Source organism: Panthera leo, chromosome A2 (assembly GCF_018350215.1).
Source record: "Panthera leo isolate Ple1 chromosome A2, P.leo_Ple1_pat1.1, whole genome shotgun sequence".
NCBI lineage: Eukaryota > Metazoa > Chordata > Mammalia > Carnivora > Felidae > Panthera > Panthera leo.
Window position 1 is genome coordinate 81,463,707 of NC_056680.1, and position 22,353 is coordinate 81,486,059.

The following is a 22,353-nucleotide window of genomic DNA, read 5'->3' on the forward strand; positions in this document are numbered from 1 at the left end:
CTGGAACTGCTCTGTATCTTGCTTATGATAGTGATTATATAGCCGTATGGATTTTTCAAAACGAGTGGAACTGTATACTGAAAAGGGCAAATTTTACTCTTTGTAAATTATACCTCAATTTTTTTAAGGATCTTTTTCTTTTCTTTCCTTTTCTTTCTTTCATTCTTTCTTTCTTCCTTTCTTTCTTAATGTATTTTTTTAATTTACATCCAAGTTAGTTAACATATAGTGCAACAATGATTTCAGGAGTAGATTCCTTAATGCCTCTTACCCATTTAGCCCATCCCCCCTCCCACAACCCCTCCAGTAACCCTCTGTTTTTTCTCCATATTTATGAGTTGCTTACGTTTGTCTCCCTCCTTGTTTTCATATCATTTTTGCTTCCCTTCCCTTATGTTCATCTGTTCTGTGCCTTAAAGTCCTCATATGAGTGAAGTCATATGATATTTGTCTTTCTCTAATTTCACTTAGCATAATACCCTCTTGTTCCATCCACGTAGTTGCAAATGGCAAGATTTCATTCTTTTTGATTGCCAAGTAATACTCCATTGTATATATGTACAATATAAGGAATATTATAACCTTAACCTCATTAAGGTTAAGGTTATAATAATAATAACCTTAATAATATTATAATAATATTATATTTTTATATTATATTAATATTATATTAATTATATATTAATATATTAATTAATTAATTAATATATTAATATTATAATATTATTATAATAATAACCGATAATAATATTATAACCATAACCTCATTAAGGAATTTACTCCTGAAATCATTGTTGCACTATATGCTAATTTGGATGTAAATTAAAAAAATAAAATTTAAATTAAAAAAAAAAGAAAATTATGAAAAAAACCCAACTTACTCATTTCTGATCACAAAATACAGGGAAGCAGCAAGGGCAATGCTTGTAGCCTCTTGGTTCTAGGTCTTCCCAGCCTATGCACGATGATGAATACCTTTGGACCACACCAGGCTCACACTCCCCCGCAAGCACCTTCCCATATTCTAGCAGCTGCAGAGTATTGTGTACAACCACTTGAGAAGTTAGTTTCAAACAGATGCCTCACTCACAATGCAGAGTCCCCTCCAATTACAGTTTTCCAGCTCATGTTTGCAAATACTGAAACTGAAGTAACTATGGTTGTTCCTGCTATTGATCTTCTAAAACTCTCTCATAAACAAGTAGGTCACAGACAAATTATGCCTTCACAGATCTTACAGATGTGTAAAGTGACTTTTTAAAGAGAGGTCTTTCTTACATAGGAGTGGTGACTAAGCCCTTTCTGTGTCCCCAGCCTTCTAAACCCTGGATGGCAGCTCTTGGATCCCCCAAATCCCAGGGCGGTAATGGAGGAAGGGCAGGTCAGGCCCAGCATGAAGAATAAACAATATTTACTGTGTTCAGACTGGGAGTCATAGGGTTTTGAGGGTCTCTGTAGATTGGTCATGTTTCTTCTCCATCTTCTTTTTGGTTTGTTTCCATAACCTCATGAGCTGTTCTAACGAATCTTGGCCTTCTCTTTCCTCTCCTCGTCCAGGGTGGCTGTCACCTCTTGGTACTTCCAGCCAATGTTGTGAGCCAGGCATCCCAGATGGACAAACTTTTATGGACGAGACACAGTCTCCAGGGCAGCAGTAAACATCAACTGACTTTTTCTTGTCAGAGGGTGGTGGGCTCCCATCCAACAGCCTGAGGCGGTCAGAGCCACCTGGCCTTCTTCATCTGGTGGGCAGAGGTCTCTACTGTTCGCCCAAAGATGTGGTAGGGGCCCAGGACCAGTTGGTGTCCGTACACTTGCTGAGGAAGGCCAGGTATTTTAACTTGTTTCTATAGAAATTTCCAGAAAAGCTCATTGTCCTCACAGTGGACAACCACCACCTTCCAAGCCAGCAGTACCTGCTTGACAATGATGAGCCATGACAGGTACCTAGAGGCCCAGGAGGTAGCCTCAGTCATCAAGCATGAGACCTGCCTTTCTGCCATTTTTGGAAGATGCCTCCATTTGGATGCCTCCAAATTTTTTAAAAACTTCCATTCAACATACTTTTGTTGACACCTACTACTTACATTATAGAGGAAGTCTATGCACTGAAAAGGCAGCTGTGAAGATGGCAATATTTCTATCTTCATGGATCTTACTATCATAGTGAAAGAGACAGAAAATTAATATATAAATAGGTAATAATAAGCCTGATAATAAGTACAACACAAGAAAATAAGGTAACGTGAGAAAGTAGAGAGATATGGGGTACTATTTTATTTTATTTATTTATTTTTAATTTTTTTGATGTTTATTTATTTTTGAGAGAGAGAGAGAGAGTGCAAGCAGGGCAGGGCAGAGAGAGAGGGAGACACAGAATCTGAAGCAGGCTCCAGGTTCTGAGCACAGAGCCCAACGCAGGGCTTGAACTCACAGACCACAAGATCATGACCTGAGCTGAAGTCAGACACTTAATGGACTGAGCCACCCAAGTCCCCTGGGGTACTGTTTTAGATAAGGTGGTCAGGGAAAGCCTATCTGATGAGCTGACACTGAGAGGGGAATTGAATGTTGGGTAGCAAGTCATGTGGGGACAGATGGAACATGTGCAAAGACAAGGCTTGGCATGTTGGCAGAATGGTAAGTAGGATGTGGAGGCAGAGGGGGCAAAGGCAAGATCAATTGGGGCTTCAGTGAGGAGTTTGAATTTTATTCTAAGTGTTCTGGAGGCCATTGGATGGTCTCATGAAGGGGGATATTTTATTCTATTTATTTTTATTTATTTATTTTTTAAAGTTTATTTATTTTGAGAGAGAGAGAGAGAGCATGAGCAGGGGGAGATGCAGAGAGAGAGAGAATTCCAAGCAGACTCCATGCTGACAGCACAAAACCTGACATGGTGCTGGATCCCATGAACTGTGAGATCATGACCTGAGCTGAAATCAAGAGTTGGACACTTAACCAACTGAGCCTCCCTGGCGACCCTAGGGAACATTTTAAAAGGCTAACATGGCTGCTGTGTGCAAAATAAATTGCAGGCAGAAGCCAGACATCAGTCAGGAAGCTATTGTGGTCGCTCAGGCAGGACATGATGGTGGCCTAGGCTTGGCAGGTGGTGAGAAGGGGCTAGATTCATGAAATGTTTTGAAGACAGAGTAGGCTGGACCTGCTGATGGAGTGGATATAGGGTGTGAGGGAAAAGGAACAGTCAAGGAGGACCTGAGGTTTTCTTTTGTCTTTATTCATCAGAATATGTGCTGACCTTCAGGCAGGCGTGTGCTAGGCACTGGAGATGTGAAGATGAACAAGACATGATTAGTGACTCCAGGAACTCATCGTGTACAATTTCAGAATTCTGGACTTCCAGGGGCAAGTACGGAGTGCTGTGGGGTGGGCACATGAGAATCAATTGTTCTGTATTTGGGACGTGGAGAGGGCTTTAGTTTGAGTTTAAAGGGAGCATAGACACAGAAATAGAGAAGACTATCCCAGAAAGTGGGATCAGCAAGTGCTGGGTGGATTGTGGGAATGGTGAGGGGTGTCTGGGATAGCAGAAGAAGAGATAGCTGGGAGAGCAGGTTGGGGAGAACTTCACCGGAAAGAGAGTTGGGAAGCTTTTAAGCAGGAGGGTGATAGGGAGGATCTTCCTCCTTATCTAACAGGTTGCGTCATTCACTGATACTGACAAAGGAATTATACTTGAACTAACACTTAACTAACTGCATGTTGCTTTGATCAGAGTATCATGTTGTTTTAGATTCTTTTATAAGTAAATCAAATTTCCTTTTCTCTTATTGGTATTGGCAAGCAGAAGCATGATCACTCTTTGGCTGAGAAATACTATTAATCTTGCTGTAAATGAATATTTATTCAATTATCTACTCTGTGCCAAGCAACTGTGTCGACTGCTGGGAATTCAGCATGAACAAGATGACATTCTTGCCCTTACAAAGCTTGTTATATGAAGTAGATATAGAACAAATGATTTCAAATGTGATGGATCATCAAAAGAAAAGTTTTTTAAAAAGTAAAGGGTGCTACAGAAGCATTTAATGGGGTGCTAACCTCATTTAGGAGTTCAGGGAGGCCTCCCTGAGCAAATGGTCTTGAAGTGAAAACTAGATCGATTAAAATTTTATTATTAGCAGCAATGTCATCCCCTATTTCTTCAATAATTAGCCTTTTTTTTCAAGTCGTTGCTTCTCTTCTGCTTTGAATCATGCCTACTTCTTGCCTAATGTGAAGAGAGAGAAAACCCAAATCTTTCACTTTCACATACCCCAAATTAAACTTTTCAGTATATTCCAGAGTGAGCCCCACAATTTGGACTTCCCTGCATTCACACATTCACACCCTCATTCCTGTGTGCTTGGCACTGGAGGGGACTCCAGATAGACTCCCACGGTGCAAACCCAGGACGTGAGCTGTAGGGTGACCTGAGATGAAGTGACAATGAGCTTCCTCATTTGAAGGACATGCAGAGGAACATGGAGTTCATTCAGCAGGTGTTGGAGACTCACTGGAGAGTCTGAGTCGGACTTTGTAATGTCAGGATTCATGAACATGGGAGACAGGAAAGAGAATTGAAATCTAGAGTTGAGGCAGCATAGATTTGTATTTTAGCTTTACTACTGACTAGCCGTGTAGCTTTGGGCAAATGACCCAACTTCTCTGCACCCAAATGATACATTATCTACCTTAGACATCTGTTGTGAAAATTAAAATCACCCAAACTTTTGTAAAAGCTAAGTGAGTATCTACCATTTTGGGGCACATAGTAAGCACTTGTAAATAATAGCGATAATAATAAACAAACAAAACAAACAAAAAATCCAGCTAACATTTGCTGGGCATTTACTCTTAATGCTAAATGTCGTGCATGCATTCTGTCATTCAAATTGCACAACAAAGCACCTGAGAAAGGACCAGAGCCCAGGAGGCATTCGGATAAAAGGAACTGTCATGAAGGATCCCTGCTGGGATCACAGGCCTGACCCTGAACTTAGGACCCCAAGGGCTGCTGTAAGCTTAGCAGCATGTCCCCAGTTATTGCACCCTTTTTTCCCCATCAGGCAGCTGATAACGCCAGAGAACTCTTACTCCCTGCCTATTGGTTTGTGAAAGCCTCCTGCATCTCCTCTGCTCTGATAGTCAAGAACAAATGATGATACTATTTGAAACCATCTGAGCCCTCATTCATGTTCATGTTATAGTTCCCAAGGAGTGTGGGGGGCAAGGGTCTGTGTGGCACAGGGCATGGATTGGTGGGAAGGGAGGGAGTGACAGGAGCCTGGGCTTGACAACATTAGAGAGACCAGCTGAAGACAGAAGGCAGTCTGGGTGGGAGGGAGATGGGTGGGGCTGTGGGAAGTAGTGAGTCCGCCTCATCTTAATTTTTTTTTTTAACATTTATTCATTTTTGAGAGAGAGACAGAGTGTGAGCAGGGAAGGGCAGAGAGAGAGAGGGAGACACAGAATCTGAAGCAGGCTCCAGGCTCTGAGTTGTCAGCACAGAGCCCAATGCAGGGACTGTGAGATCATGACCTGAGGCGAAGTCAGAGGCTTAACTGACTGAGCCACCCAAGCGCCCAGAGTCTGCCTCACCTTGAAAAGGAGAGTTTGGGCTGGGTTTTCATTAATGCTGCCTATGAATTTTCATTTTTGCAAATAAAGTCTCAGAACTTCCTAGAAACAAACCAATGGGTATCAATTTCTGTAGCACTTAGGGCTCATACAAAATGTCCTATTTCACACGGGTTTAATTTCATTTTAGCAAAAGGTAAGGCTGTTTATTGAAGACATTTCTCCAGAAATAAAGATGAACGGAGGAAAAAAACCCGACACTCTATTGAACTATCACTGCAGATGATGGTTCATCAGGGCCTGGGATTTGTACAGGTCTGTGCACTTGCAGAAAAACCCTACTGTGCCAGCTTGCTCCGCCGAGTGCTCGGGCAGCAGCCTAAACAAGGGGCTGCAGACAGGCAGGGGAGCCAAAGGCTGGCTTGGGAGGAGGATATTGGCAATTGGGTGCAGAGGGTGAATTGTTGGCAGCAGTGCAGACTCAGACATGAAGGCCAAATTTGTGCAGCAGGCTCCCTTCTGAACAATACACATCTGCTGAAAGAGGAGGACCCAGTTCCTGGGCTGTGTGCACATTTGCAGCCTAAACGCTTGGCTCTTTGTCTCTTCAGCTTCAGTATCACCTCCTCCGAGGTCTCACTCACCACCTTGTCCAAAGTGGTTATTTTCTGGTGCAGCTCCTTAGTCTCGTTCACAACATTGACTACAATTTATTTGTGTGTCTCTCTTGCTAGAATATAAATCCTATTTGACACAGACTGTGATCTGTCTTGTTTGCTGTTGCAACTTAAGTCTCTGACAGTACTGGGTGCATACTACCAAGTATTCAATAAATATCAGTTGGATGAAAAATAAATAGATCAGTCAGAGATCACTCATTCCCCTTTCTTGAAAGTGGCATAGCAGCCAACTCTAGTAATTTCCAGAAATGTGGAGAAACCTGGTATATTTGTAGTAAATGAATGTGAATTGCAGGGGAGCAAGATTTACCACCCCAAAATGTGTTTCTTTGGCATGAGGATTATTTTAGGGTGACTATTTTTGAGAAACAAAGACTCAAGAAGTTTTTCTTTCTACCTGCCCCCCTAAACTGCCCCAAAACATTTAGACAGGGGAGGCTGCAACAAAAAGAGAGCTATCACCAGAGATGCGGTTCTTTTATATCAGAAAGACTTCTCAGTGTGTCATGGCAAACATCTGCTCTTGCTGTCTTTCTGTGAATTGTCTTCGTCTCCCAACCCCTCTACCCTCTTCTCCTTAGCTCAGGTAGCATATAAGCCTCATTTGCCTGGCTGCCTGTGGATCTCGTGTTCTCTGGGACCCCCTACATATATGATTGAATGTGTTTTTCTCCTGTTAATCTGTCTCATGTCAATCTGATTAGACCACCAGAAGAATCTAGAAGGGTAGAGAAAAAATTTTCCCTCCCTGACAGTTGGCAGGATTTACTTCATGGTGTGGACACTGCTCGTTCTGAGGCTGCTATAGCTGAGACATCCTGACACCTTGGACAAACAGCATCAGAAGGTAAGAATTCTTACCACAAGGGTTTCCTGGATCTCTGCTGACAGGGTCTGTTGGAAGCAAGCATGATGAGAGTCCCCGCCCCCCTTTTCCCCACCCCCTAAATTTAGCTTAGCAGGATAAAGTATTTGTGGAACTAGTTTCTTGGACATAGGCACTGTAGTTAAAATTTGGTAATGAGTACCCTTGACTTTTACCCATTGTTTTCCTCCCAAAGATGGTCCCTGTTTTTGTCTCTGCCTTTTGTGTAGTTTGTCATAAGGAGGAAGAGCCATAGGGCAGAACACAGGCATAGGCACCATAAGCCCGCTATTCGAGCGTGGCTCACAGACCATGGTTACCAGACAGGCATCTGTGCAAACAAACTTGGCCGTGAGTCCCCTATGTAAAAACTGGATGGGGTTTTTCCTTTTGTCTTATTCCATGTCCTGAGAATTTGTCTTTACGACTAGTGAGAATATTCTCTTTGGTCTCTGCCATGCGGAAGGTACACTTACCAGGGTGCACCAGCTGAATAGAGTGGGGTTCCATGGCATGGACTCCCAAACAGCACTCTCTTCATCCAACCATGCCAGCTCTCAGGGGAGTTTGCCATAAAGGGTCCCAGTCCATAAGGAGCCCTTGTAGCCTCAACCTTCCTTTCTTTGTTAGTGCTGGGAAAGTCTCATTCCAATAACACCTGCCTGGTGTCACAGATTAGCAGGTTTGTGACTGGAGGCATCTCAAGTTCTTGTGGGAAACCAGAGACACTGTATTCACTCCACCGTCCTTACCACCTGTGCAACAAAGGCTTTTGCTTTCCTAGGCAATCTTTGGGAATGAACTTGCTGGATCTTGTGAGGGCTGCATATTTTGTATTCTCTTGTGGGATGCTTCTTACATCCTTGGTCAAGCCGTAAAAAAGCTTATTAGTTTGAGTTGCTATTGAGATTGATAGATCCTACTTGTCAATGGCCAGAGGATGGATTTTTGAATTGAAAACTTCTATAGTTGAAAAATTTTGGAGAGCTCTCATCCTAAACTATTGTCTTACTGGCGTCTGTGGAAAAGACCAAATTAAAAAGTGGATACAAAGAATTTTAATGGCTAGCCTTAGGGACTCCTTTTTACAAGATGAAAGAACAGAAATTAAAACTCCACATTCAATGTAAATTCCTCCTTCCTAAAATCCAAAGAATTAAGCATGCCACCTTCCAGCACACCTGCTTATTTGATGTCTAAGAACTGCTGTTCCAGAAACTGTAGATACAAAAAAAAAAAAAAAAGGTACAATCTTACTAAACTTGTTCTATGCATGGCTTGGGCTTTCTGTGTGCCTGAGATTTGCAGGCTCTCGGTTCTTTTGACTGTCTTTGGGACTGACTTTGGGTCTTGAGAAGGTAGTATCCTTTGCACCCTTTTTAAAGACGCCTCTTTCATGCATGAAGTTTTTTCCATATTGCCCAAATATATATTGTTTGTCCAAGCTAAAAACTGACAAGATATTTAAATGCCGTTTTTTGTGGGGGAAGGGTAGTAGTAGTTTGGTTAAAAGTTGATTAGAAGTTGGAAGCTGATCTTCAAAGCCTGATAGGATTTTTTAAAGTCTCTTCCCCAAACCTAAAACTTATGGGCCCAGAGGGAGAGAAGCAAATGGAGAGACAATGTAACTGGACGGTGGATCAACCCTTTAATATCATTTAGGCTGCAACCTAACTCTTTGGGGAAAAAAAATTGAGAGCAACTGTTCTTATCTTATAAACCTTTGCAAAATGAAAAATAAAATGTAGTTCTGGAGGCAATACAAGGTCCCATCTATTCCTTTAAAAGATTTTTTTTTCATGTTTATTTACTTTTGAGAGAGAAAGAAAGAGAGAGACAGAGTGCAAAGCTGGGGAGGAGCAGAGAGAGAGGGAGACACAGAATCCAAAGCAGGCTCCATCCAGGCTCTGAGCTGTCAGCACAGAGCTAGACACGGAGCTGAAACTCACCTGAGCCACCCAGGTGCCCCATCATCTATTCCTTTTTACCAATCTTAAAACCTCCCCAATTTATCTCAAAAGGCTTGTGAGTTGTTGGCCTTAGGAAACCAAAGTCCTTCTTGAAGGAACTTCCATTCTTTCTTTGTCCCTTGAAGATGTAAATCTTACTATATCTTTGAAACGTAAACACCCCAGGAGGTACCTAAAACAATGCCCACATTTGCCTAAAACTAAAGGGGAGAAAAAGAAGAAAAGAAAAGAAAAGAAAAGAAAAGAAAAGAAAAGAAAAGAAAAGAAAAGAAAAAGAGGCCTAAATTTTAAAAAATACAAACTGCCGAGGCACCTGGGTGGCTCAGTCAGTTAAGCAGCCGACTTCAGCTCAGGTCATGATCTTGCAGTGGGTTTGAGCCCCTTGGCGGGCTCCGTGCTAACTCTGGCTCTGCTTCTCTCTCTCAAAAATAAATAAACATTAAAAAAATTAAAAAAAAAAAACACAACAAAACTGCTCCACAACGTCCATAAGATTACTTGTCAAGGACAAGCACAAATCAGGCATCCTCACCAATATTACTAGTAAAAAGCTTCAGCCATTTGAGCAGATAAACTTACAAACTAGTGAGTTTTAGATTGTTGTATCTGATTCATAGCTAAATTTTCAAAATTCAAAGCTATAAGATCTTTTTGTGCTTATGTATGTCCGTATATGTACAATATAGAAACGGTATTTTTCTACCTCCACTTGCCATTGCCAAAATTAATTTGTAAAAGAGCTCTATTTCATGATTAGTTTCAAGTTAAGTGCTTATAAATCAAGCATTTCTAAATCTCAGAAAGATGATAGAAACTAACCCAAATGTTCTCAAGTTTATGTGATCTAGGATAGTTTTCAGTAAATTAAAGGTAGTTTAAGTTTGTTGGTTTAATTAATATGGGCATATCTTTAGAGTTTCCACATTAAGTGTAATACCATATTCTACTTAAAGTCAAATAAATTCATGTTATTTTTGTTACAGAATTTGTCAGCAAAAAAACAATCAACCAACCAAACAAATGAAAGAAAATCTTAAGATGATAGCTAAGGGCTTTGCTGTCTCATGAAATTTTCACGTGTAATCTAAGTATGATTGTTAAGAACAAATGAATTAAGAGGTGATTGAGGTAAGACTTTTTAGGTGAACTTTTTAGCAATGATTGTTTTTTGAAAGGTTTCCGTAGTTTCCGAAATCTCTTTGGTAACTTCCACCCTTAGAATTTTGCTAAGTTAAATTAAATGATGAGAATTCATTGACCGTCTAGATCATTTCCAAAGAAAATAAAATACTGAAACGTTAATTGCTAAACAAGTCTAAGTTTACCTGTTTTTGTCTTCTCATCACAGGGAAACTAAAGGTGTTCGGGTGTGTTAGTAAACGTGTCTTGTGCCACATTTAAAGACTACATATACTATTAACAGGGGGCATAGGCCTATGTGCTGTGGGGTCTCTGGGATGGTTTTCTGACATTGCAGCATAGCGCCTTCATTTCCTGGATGTTTTCTATGTGGGCTTTTTTTTTTTTTTTAACATTCTTTTTTTTTTTTTAAATTTTTTGATGTTTATTTATTTTTGAGAGAGAGAGAGACAGCGTTTGAGAGGGGAAGGGGCAGAGAGAGAGGGAGACACAGAATCTGTAGCAGGCTCCAGGCTTTGAGCTGTCAGCACAGAGTCCAATATGGCGCTCAAACTCACAAGCTGTGAGATCATGACCCGAGCTGAAGTCGGACGCTTAACCAACTGAGCCACCCAGGGGCCCTTAAAAAAAATTTGTTTTTAATGTTATTTTTAAGAGAGAAAATGAGAGAGAGTGTGTGTGTGTGTGTGTGTGTGGAGAGAAAGAGGGGCAGAGAAAGAGGGGGACAGAGGATCAGAAGCAGACTCTGTGCTGACAGCAGAGAGCCCAATGCAGGTCTCGAACTCACAAACCATGAGATCATGACCTGAGCAGAACTCGGATGCTTAACTGACTGAGCTTCCCAGGTGCCCCTTTCCATGTGGGTTATGCTCTACTTGGTTCTATGCTCTTCTTGGATTGTGCCCCCCACAATAACCTCATCTGAACATGATCGCATCTGCAGAGACCCTCTTTCCATGTAAGGTCTCATGCACAGGTCCCCATCAGTGTCAGGCCATGCACCCTGAAGTGTCTAAACTCTGGGAATAATCCAAGGAGACTACCTGTGGATTCAGAGGAGCTGGCTCATGTGCACAATCTCACCACACCTCCTGCCCTCATGTCTTTAGCAGCTCTAGGCCTTTTCCAAGGTAGATGGGAAAGAGAGAGTAGAACCAAGGGAGAGCAGTGACTAGGCAACTCTCCAGCACAAGGATGGCAAGAGTTGGAGAGTCACCCATGAAGAAGGTCACTCAACCTGCTGTTACTTAGTTCCTTTGTGATCACTAAAGAGATGTTGCTGGGTGAACTGGGCAGACGCTGGGCCCCAGGGCCTTGACCCAGCCAGAGCCAAAGGATTTGCTGAAGGTTCGTGGTTTTTGTCATGAGAATGAATTTAAGGACAGGCATGCAGCACAATGGATGAATAACAGAAGCATGAAAGTTTACTAAACTAAAAAGTGCATTCTTGAGATCTGAGAGCAGCTGAGCCCGGGAGAGAGGGAGAGAGAGAAAGAGCAAGAGAGAGAGCTGCACACCCTGAGTGTTGGGTTTGCATCTTTTATTGACAGTTATTAACCAGGGGGCAGAATATTTATTTTTGGGAGTGAGAAATAGGGTTTGGTACTTTTTCTTGACTCCAGTGTATTAGGAGGCAGCCCAAGATGGAATCCTTTGGGATCAAGGAAACTGATCCCATAGTTAATTCCTACAAAATGAGGACAGTACATTAACTAACTAGGTGTTCATTACCAAAATCCTCCTTGGCTTCTGAAATGGTGTCCCATTAGGAAATTGCTGAAAGTTCCTGGGGTTCAGAGTGGCAGGAGGCGTCCCTCTTCTTGACTGCTCTGACACCATTGTACTACTTGAGAGGGGATGTTGATCTCCCTACACTTCCCTATTGCATTCTAGACTACAGTGGGTGCCAGTGAATGGACTGAAATGCTGTAGAGATTAGAGTTGCTTCTTTCCATTTGAGGGGAGTCAATATTATTGGTGACCAATAATAATATCCTTTGTAAGCCTCTAGCACTAGTATTAATGGTTAGGGTAGAGGTTCTGGCCTTTTTTAAGAAGGAGAAGCTACCTGGATTGGAAGAACAAATATTGTTAAAATGTTGACACTACCGAAAGCAGTCTGCACATTCAATGCAATCCCAATCAAAATAGCACCAGCATTCTTCACAGAGCTACAATAAACAATCCTAAAATTTGTACGGAACCACAAAAGACCTTAAATAGCCAAAGTATTGTTGAAAAAGAAAACCAAAGCTGGAGGCATCACAATCCCAGACTTTATCCTGTATTACAAAGCTGTAATCCTGAAGACAATACGGTATTGGCACAAAAACAGACACAGAGATCACAATGGAATAAAACAGAGAACCCAGAAATGGACCCACGAATATATGGCCAACTAATCTTTGACAAAGCAGGAAAGAATATCCAATAGAAAAAAGACAGTCTCTTTAGCAAATGGTGCTAAAGAATTGGACAGCGACATGCAGAAGAATGAAACTGAACCACTTTCTTACACCACACACAAAAATAAATGCAAAATGGGTAAAAGAGCTAAATGTAAGACAGGAAACCATCAAAATCCTACAAGAGAAAATAGGCAGCAACCTCTTTGACCTCAGCCACAGTAACTTCTTACTTGACATGTCTCCAAAGGCAAGGGAAATAAAAGCAAAAAGGAATGATTGGGACCTCATCAAGAAAAAAACTTCTGTACAGCAAAGGAAACAATCAGCAAAAGTAAAAGGCAACCAGTGGAATGGGAGAAGATATTTGCAAATGACATATCTGATAAAGGGTTAGTATCCAAAATCTATGAAGAACTTACCAACCTCAACACCCAAAAAACAAATAATCCAGTGAAGAAATGGGCAGAAGACATGAATAGACACTTTTCCAAAGAAGATATCCAGATGACCAACAGACATATGAAAATATGCTCAATGTCATTCATCATCAGGGAAATACAAATCAAAACCACAATGAGATACCACCTCACACTGGTCAGAGTGGCTAAAATTAACAACTCATGAAACAGATGTTGGTGAGGATGTGGAGAAAGGGGAACCTTTTGCACCATTGGTGCAATGCAAACTGGTGCAGCTACTCTGGAAAACAGTATGGAGGTTCCTCAAAAAAATTACAAATAGAATTATCCTGTGGCCCAGCAATTGCACTACTTTATCCAAAGGATATAGGAGTGCTGATTCGAAGGGCACATGCACCTCAATGTTTATAGCAGTGGTATCAACGATAGCTACATTATGGAAAGAACACAAATGTCCATCGACTGATGAATGGATTAAGAAGACATGGTATATATATACAATGGAATACTAGTTGGCTATGAAAAATAATGGAATCTTGCCATTTGCAACAATGTGGATGGAACTGGAGGGTATTATGCTAAGTGAAATAAGTCAATCAGAGAAAGACAAATATCACATGATTTTACTCATATGTGGAATTTGAGAAACTTAACAGATGACCATAGGGGAAGGGAAGGAAAAATAAGATAAAAACATAGAAGGAGGCAAACCATAAGAGACTTTTACATACAGAGAACAAACTGAGGTTGATGGAGGTGGGGAAAATGGGCGATGGGCATTAAAGAGGGCACTTGTTGGGATGAGCACTACGTATTGTATGTGTAATCAGTTTGCTGAACACTGGATTCTCCTCTTGAAGCCAAGACTACACTGCATGTTATCTAATGTGAGAATTAAAAAAAAAAAAAAGAAGGGGCAGCTATTTTATATTGTATTAAATGTCATATATCTAAGCTAGAAGTACTTTCGATCTGAGAGCAGGACAGAGAATGCCAAACAGTCCATGGGAAAGGACAAATGAGAAACAGGAAAAAACAAAAGTATGGAACTCCTATCTAATCCAGGCAACTTTCTGCGAACTTTATCCATGATTTAGTCCCAAGGGAGGGGCTCACCACTGAGTGAATGTCCCAATAGGTAATAACTCCAGCTTGTCCCTTTTGGGAAGCACACGGTCAGACATATCTTGGATGTTATGCTCATTGAAGGATCACACTAGGTTATTTAGAGACCTCAGACAGGAGTCTTAAGATTGGTGGCTGTCCTATTGACGTTTATGGCCACCCTGTGCCTGATGAGAACATATTTGTCAAAAGAACAGGAAAAATAAGGACCGTCTGACTTCTGAGCCCAATGCCATTACAGCCAAGGTAATAGTGTCCATCAGAGAGGCAGGAGTCCATCCCTCTCCCTGGTGTACCTATGGGCAAGAGGTTTTTTCCTGAGCGCTCAGACAAGGCACATTCCAAGGGTCATGCTATTCAGGACATCTCCAGAAAACAACAAGCAAGAAGTAACTAAAGGGGCTGGGGGAATAAAAGAGACTTACCAAGTAGCAGGAAAAAAAAAAAGCATATACTTTTAGAAATTATGAAATGTATTCATAAATTTACCAATCTAAAGAATGCTGGTTTCACAGACAATTCACAATTGCTTACTTCTTAGTGTAAGCAGGCAGAAAGAAGTGTAAGCAGGCAGAGTTAGAGGTCCCCAGAAAAAGAAAGACAGATATAACTTTCCTGGCATAAGAAAAGTTATTTTGGGCCCCTGCCATCTTGTGAAAATGTAAAAAACAAATAACCATTATCAGGCCAGGAGATTACCTAATCATATCGAGGACAGTTAATCAAGTGGTAAAACTGCCAGTGATGGTTCAAATATTGACCTGATGCACATTCTTGAGGTATCTTTGCAGGATCTAACCCCCTTTGAGCCAGATATTGGACCAACTGGAGCCAGAGAATTGATGATGTTGGCCTTTGCTGGCTTCATGACTTTGACATGGACTCAGTCACCTTAAGACAACGTTTGCCCAATTCCATGTGGATTCCCCATTATGCAAGCCCCTTCATCAATATGTATGCACCCTCAGCTTAAAACTTCCTCAGTTTTATTATTTCAGGAAGACACTGCTTTGGAAAAGATTCCTGGTGTTCTCATTACTTGTTGCAAGTAAAACCCTTCCTTTTCCTATTCATTGGTGTGGTTGTGTCTTTTAGCTCGAGACTCATCAACAGGTGAACCCAGTTTTGGGTAATGGTAGTTCTCACTAGAAATTAAAGTTTCTTTCTTTTCTTTTGTCTTTTCTTTTCTTTTCTTTTTCTTTTCTTCTTCTCTTTTCTTTTCTTTTCTTCCTTCTTTCCCTTCCTTTTCTCCTTTTTTTTTTTTTTTTTTTTTTTTTTTAAGTAATCTCTATGTTTAGCATGGGGCTGGAACTCACAGTCCCGATATCAAGAGTCACATGCTGTACTGACTGAGACAGCAGGCACCTGTAGTAATTAAGGTTTCTAAGAATTCTAATATATATAATTAAAGCTCATAGAAATAATAAGGGAAACATCTTGAAAGAGGACTTTACTTCCATTTTGACCATAGTCTGTACATTCTAAGCGATTAAGTTCTTCTTTCCAGTTTATCTTTTAACTCGGGCAAAAGATCCCTGATGGGAACTGAAACTACCCCTCAAGAAAAGATGACTGCCCTGATGCCAGCAAGACCCCGTATGACTTACCCCAAGACAGTGATGGACTTGATCTTTACTGCCCACCTGCATGTACCCACTGACATTTTCCGACATTTTCCTAATATAAACCTAGAAGTATTTTCAGTACTTTGGAGACAGTCTTTGAGATGTTAGTCTGCTGGTTTCTTGATGTTGTCCTCTATAAAATAAATTCCTTTCTTGTTTCACCTCCCTCGTCTCTCCAGCTTTTGGATTTTGTCAGCGGCAAGTGGCTGAACCTGGTCTGTTTAGGACTCCTGAGTGTGCTCTTGCATACTTGGGCCCCAATTACAATCTCTGTAGGCAAGTAAAATGTGTGTTGAGGAAAAAGAAAGTTGTAAAAGGTCTATGGAAAAGGAATCTTTGGAAAGGAATCATTTTGCACAGTCAGGGCTGGCTACGACTGGAATTTATTTATTTATTTTTAATATATGAAATTTACTGTCAAATTGGTTTCCATACAACACCCAGTGCTCATCCCAAAAGATGCCCTCTTCAATACCCATCACCCACCTCCCTGGAATGAATTTAACTAAGTGAATGAGCTTTAATATCAAAAGTCAGCTGGTACAAAATTAAAATTTGGTTTTCTCTCTTTTGATAGTCTTTTGGACTATTGGTATGCCCTTGATAACATAAGATTGTGAAGAGTTTTTCATTACCCTTAATGTAATCTCCCCTGAAAACAAATTCTGTGTTTTATCAATATAATGTCCTATGCTTCCTGTTATCTTAATCCAGTCTTTTCATTACTGAAGAAAACTGAATCTTCTCAACATTAAACGAATTAAGTTTGCTCACAAATATGTAACCATTTCTATTTACCTTTTAAATCTTTTACTGTCATTTTAATTACGTAGGCAATTAAGTATTGTTTCATAGTTATCTGTGATCTGTTGGAGAGGAATAATTTCCTCTGTCCCTCAACATCCTTCTAGGTGTTCTGAGTCACATTAACATGAGACAGATTAGCAGGAGAAAATTAAATTTAATAGGGTATATATAGAGAATCCACACAGGCATGGAAATTCCAAAGACAGGCAACATGATGCTTATATGAGCTAAGGAGCGGGTAGAGGGTCAGAGGATACAAAGGGGAGGAAGATCATTAGCAGGAAGGTAAGAGGAAGTATTTAGAAAACAAAATTTGCCCTATAATGCAGATAAGTTTCTTAGGTAAAGAAGAATTTCTATTAATAGCTCTCCTCCTGGCACAAGCAGGCAGTTGAGGGGGAGATAAATAGCTTTTCCTGAATCTACTGGTCTTCATTACTTTTAACTCAAAGTAATGTTCTGCCAAAGCAGTCAATCTTGGGGTGGCCTATGCTTGGCTCCTGTAATTCCTATTTAATCAAATATTCAAACCTTTGGATATTGTTGACAAACTTCCCACAATTCAAATTCTAAATGAAATCTTTTTAACTTAAAAATAACTGTGAGGGGCGCTTGAGTGGCTCAGCTGGTTGAGCATCCAACTCTTGATTTTGGGTTCAGGTCATGATCCCAGGATCATGAAGCCTGCTTGAGATTTTTTCTCTCTCTCCCTCTGCCCCTCTCCCCTGCTTGCACATTCTCTCTCTCTCTCTCTCTCAAATAATAAAAAAAAAACACAAACTTTGAGATGTGAGATATTCCATCCTTGGAATATTTCAAAAGATTTGCTCTCTCTCCTTATAAAAGAGAGCTATTAAACTAGGCTTGTTTGCTTTGTTAAATTACACGAGAAGCATTGTCAAATAAGTGATGATAAACCTTAGATTATATTGTATATGTCAATATTATTAATATAAGTGGTCTAGAAATTGTATAAAATTCTTAAGATTATGATAGGTCTAGTATAACATTATCAGTCATAATTCTAGTTATTATTTACAATTTTTTAAATGTTTATTTATTTTTGACACAGAGACAGAGCATGAGCAGGGGAGGGGCAGAGAGAGAGGGAGACACAGAGTCCGAAACAGGCTCCAGGCTCTGACCTGTCAGCACAGAGCCCGACGTGGGGCTCGAACTCACAGACCGCGAGATCATGACCTGAGCCGAAGTCAACCGACTGAGACACACAGGTGCCCCAACTAGTTATTATTTTAAGTGTATGTCACAGAAATAACCAAGTTTCCTAGTCAATTTCATTGTAACTCTAATAAGACCTTTAACCAAGCCATTTTTAAGTCTTTTATCATTTATAGACAGTATTCTTTTACTCAGATGCTTTTACAAAAGTGTTCCTGCTAAAATGCTTTATTTTCAATAAGATTCATGGAAATGACTGTAGAATACAGTTTTCTGATAACTTTAAGATCACAAAACTGGACTGGGTAAGAATTTGCAGAACTAAAGGAAAAACTGAATTCAAATGAACAAGAATTAATTACATGGGACTAAATGAACTGATGAAGATGATTATAATTTTAACAACTTTTTATTTAAAATATTCTTTAATTTTCTGTTTCCTAGGTGTAAGGAAGCCTTTCCTCTTAAGCTAAGTACAGTTTACAGCAATTTGGTAAATTATAATTTTGTGAGCAAAATTGAAACATTTATTTTTTCTCTCTACCTGATCCCTCCAGAATTCAGAAAGTCTCAGTGAATATTCTTTTATTATTATTATTATTTTTAATATGAAATTTATTGTCAAATTGGTTTCCATACAACACCCAGTGCTCATTCCAACAGGTGCCCTCCTCAATGCTCATCACCCTCAGTGAATATTCTTTAATTTTCATGGCAATATAGTTATTTGTATAAGTTCAATAAGAATCCATTCTTCTTGTAACAGGACACCATTGGAAACATTGGTTATATGACCAAGGTTTTGACTGGAATGTCATACTGGAGAGAGACATGCATAGATTCAGATATGACCAGACAGCACTAAGGAATTAAGGTTGAATTTATGAAGTCCATAAAGCCCCTTTGAAATATCAGCCTGGTACTTTGGATAAGCCTTACTAGATGAATAAGGAAAGTCACTTCCTGGTAGGTGCAGGAACCTCAGAATATTTTAGGGACTTTGAGAAGAGAGGAATTAACCCAAATCTATAGCTCTGGCAAGCAAAGTCTGATAGCAAGTATTTGGTTTAGCTCCTTAGCTTTGAGAGGCTGTTCAAGCTGGAAATTTCTTATGAAAAGTTCCAGCAAAGTAGATTTAAAAGAGCCTGTGTGATCACTTGCTATTCTTGCTTTACTTACACAAAAAAATCAGGCCAAATTTATTGAAACTAGGCTTATTTTTCAAAAAAGTTAATCCTAATTTGGCTATCTTTGGTAGTTATGAAGGTGATTATAGAGAGAAAAATTATGTTCCAACAGCACTTTTGTGTCTAGAAGATTCTAATAGTGTCCATTGTAAACTGGACTGACTCCTGAGTTCTTCTAGTTACAGATCTCCAAACTTACATTTCCAATTTGTCTCCCATCATTCTGACTTGGAATTATTAAGAATTAAAACTGCTCTTTTTCCAAAGCCACATAACTTACAGTTGGACAACTTGGTATTATCTTCAGAGAAATCAATCCAATAGCTCATGTACAGACAATCTTTGTGTCTGTTGTATGGGCCACCAGAAAGATCACGGGAGACAGTCATATAGCAAAGTAAGAAAATCTGTCAGATTGCCACTGTTTGCCCTTTGAACCAGACCTCTAGAAACCTTGACCTGCTAACTTCAGAACTCAGAAATAAGTTTATAATCTCCTTCAAATATTAACCATTGTTTTTTCTTTGATTTTCACAGAAATACCTCTTATTAAATACTTGATTGCTTGAATAATATAGACCAAACTTTGTAAGCCCATTTATATCACCACCCTCTGAAACGAATTTCACTAAACTGACCTATTGTCAGGACTGAGACTGGTTGTGTGAGATGGAACAATCTACCAACTCAACTTCTGGACAGTGAAACTTCTCGGGAGCATATTTACCTCATTTGCCAGACTGCCGGTGAATGTCATATCCTTATGGGGTCCCTGTATGTACATAAATTTTTCTTTTCATGTTAATCTGTCTCATGTCAATCTGATTAGAGCTGTCAGAAAAATCTAGAAGGGTAAATAAAATTTTCTTCTCTCCAGCAGTATTGGTATATGCATCTATGTCTGTATTTATATGTAACATCACTTGATATTATAAACTCTTATTTGGTTAAATTTTATTGTATCTTATTACTGTATTGCTAAATAAAAAGATTTTACACACCCTATGTAAAATCTATAGGGGAAAAAACTGTCTGAATTGCTAAAACCTTACTGCTCAAAGTGTCATCCATGGACCAGCAGCACAGGCATCACCTAGGAGCTTGCTAGAAATATAGAATCTCAGGCTTCAATCCCAGACCCATTGAATCAGAATCTGCATTCTATTGAGCTCTCCACTATTGTGCTCTAAAAGATTCACAGTTTAGCATGTGGGATCATTTTGTGAACTGTAGGGGGTAGTTTACTAAAGTTGAGGAAAGAAACAATAGTTTTTTTTCCCCCAATGTTTATTTTTGAGAGAGAGCATGTGCGTGCTAGTGGGGGAGGGGTAGAGAGAGAGGGGGGACAGAGGTTCCAAAGCTGGCTCTGTGCTGACAGCAGGAGCCCAACACAGGACACAAACCCACAAACTGTGAGATCATGACCTGAACAGAAGTTGGATGCCCAACTGACTGAGCTACGCAGGCACCCCGAAAAAATAGTTTTGATCAAGGCGCAGAAGTGAATGGTAGTTCCAGGAGGAATAGATCCTATGCTTCACAGATTGGGTTTTGTTTTTAAATTTTAAAGAAAGGCTGTTGGTTAATTGAGTTAGTGGGTGTTTTAAGTAAGTATAACTCATGCCATGTTACTGTCAGACTTAACACCATGGAACCATTCAGAATTTCACTGAGGACAGGACAGTAACCATCCTTGTTTGAATGGAAAGTGAGTATTTGAAAGACATGTTAATAGTGCTTCTTAATTTTTACAAATGATTCTAATTGATGTTTAATATTCATTTATTATAGATTTTTTTTTTTTTTTTTTTTTACAAAAAATTAGTTAGCTGCAGTTAAAAAGAGCACCTTGGAGCCTCCTTCTGCAGTGGACACACTCCTGAGACTGACAGTGGTTCAGAAACTGCAGCCCATCATCATCAAGACAGCATGGTATTGGCACAAAAACAGACACATAGACCAATGGAATAGAATAGAAACCCCAGAACTAGACCCACAAATGTATGGCCAACTCATCTTTGACAAAGCAGGAAAGAACATCCAATGGAAAAAAGACAGTCTCTTTAACAAATGGTGCTGGGAGAACTGGACAGCAACATGCAGAAGGTTGAAACTAGACCACTTTCTCACACCATTCACAAAAGTAAACTCAAAATGGATAAAGGACCTGAATGTGAGACAGGAAACCATCAAAACCTTAGAGGAGAAAGCAGGAAAAGACCTCTCTGACCTCAGCCATAGCAATCTCTTACTCAACACATCCCCAAAGGCAAGGGAATTAAAAGCAAAAGTGAATTACTGCGACCTTATGAAGATAAAAAGCTTCTGCACAGCAAAGGAAACAACCAACAAAACTAAAAGGCAACCAACGGAATGGGAAAAGATATTTGCAAATGACATATCGGACAAAGGGCTAGTATCCAAAATCTATAAAGAGCTCACCAAACTCCACACCTGAAAAACAAATAACCCAGTGAAGAAATGGGCAGAAAACATGAATAGACACTTCTCTAAAGAAGACATCCGGATGGCCAACAGGCACATGAAAAGATGTCCAACGTCGCTCCTTATCAGGGAAATACAAATCAAAAGCACACTCAGATATCACCTCACGCCAGTCAGAGTGGCCAAAATGAAGAAATCAGGAGACTATAGAGGCTGGAGAGGATGTGGAGAAACGGGAACCCTCTTGCACTGTTGGTGGGAATGCAAATTGGTGCAGCCGCTCTGGAAAGCAGCGTGGAGGTTCCTCAGAAAATTAAAAATAGACCTACCCTATGACCCAGCAATAGCACTGCTAGGAATTTATCCAAGGGATACAGGAGTACTGATGCATAGGGGCACTTGTACCCCAATGTTTATAGCAGTACTCTCAACAATAGCCAAATTATGGAAAGAGCCTAAATGACCATCAACTGATGAATGGATAAAGAAATTGTGGTTTATATACACAATGGAATACTACGTGGCAATGAGAAAGAACGAAATATGGCCCTTTGTAGCAACGTGGATGGAACTGGAGAGTGTGATGCTAAGTGAAATAAGCCATACAGAGAAAGACAGATACCATATGTTTTCACTCTTATGTGGATCCTGAGAAACTTAACAGAAACCCATGGGGGAGGGGAAGGAAAAAAAAAAAAAAGAGGTTAGAGTGGGAGAGAGCCAAAGCATAAGAGACTGTTAAAAACTGAGAACAAACTGAGGGTTGATGGGGGGTGGGAGGGAAGGGAGGGTGGGTGATGGGTATTGAGGAGGGCACCTTTTGGGATGAGTACTGGGTGTTGTATGGAAACCAATTTGACAATAAATTTCATATATTAAAAAAAAAAAAAAAAAAAAAAAAAGAAAAGAAACTGTAGCCC

The 22,353-nt window shown here is 40.0% G+C and overlaps 1 protein-coding gene and 1 pseudogene across 1 annotated transcript in view; both read right to left on the reverse strand.

The window, feature by feature from the left end:
• Window positions 1-22,353, reverse strand: part of MAGI2 (membrane associated guanylate kinase, WW and PDZ domain containing 2) — a 1,332,916-nt gene that overhangs the window by 13,065 nt on the left and 1,297,498 nt on the right. The window lies entirely within an intron of this gene.
• LOC122213622 lies at window positions 1,433-1,976 on the reverse strand (annotated as a pseudogene).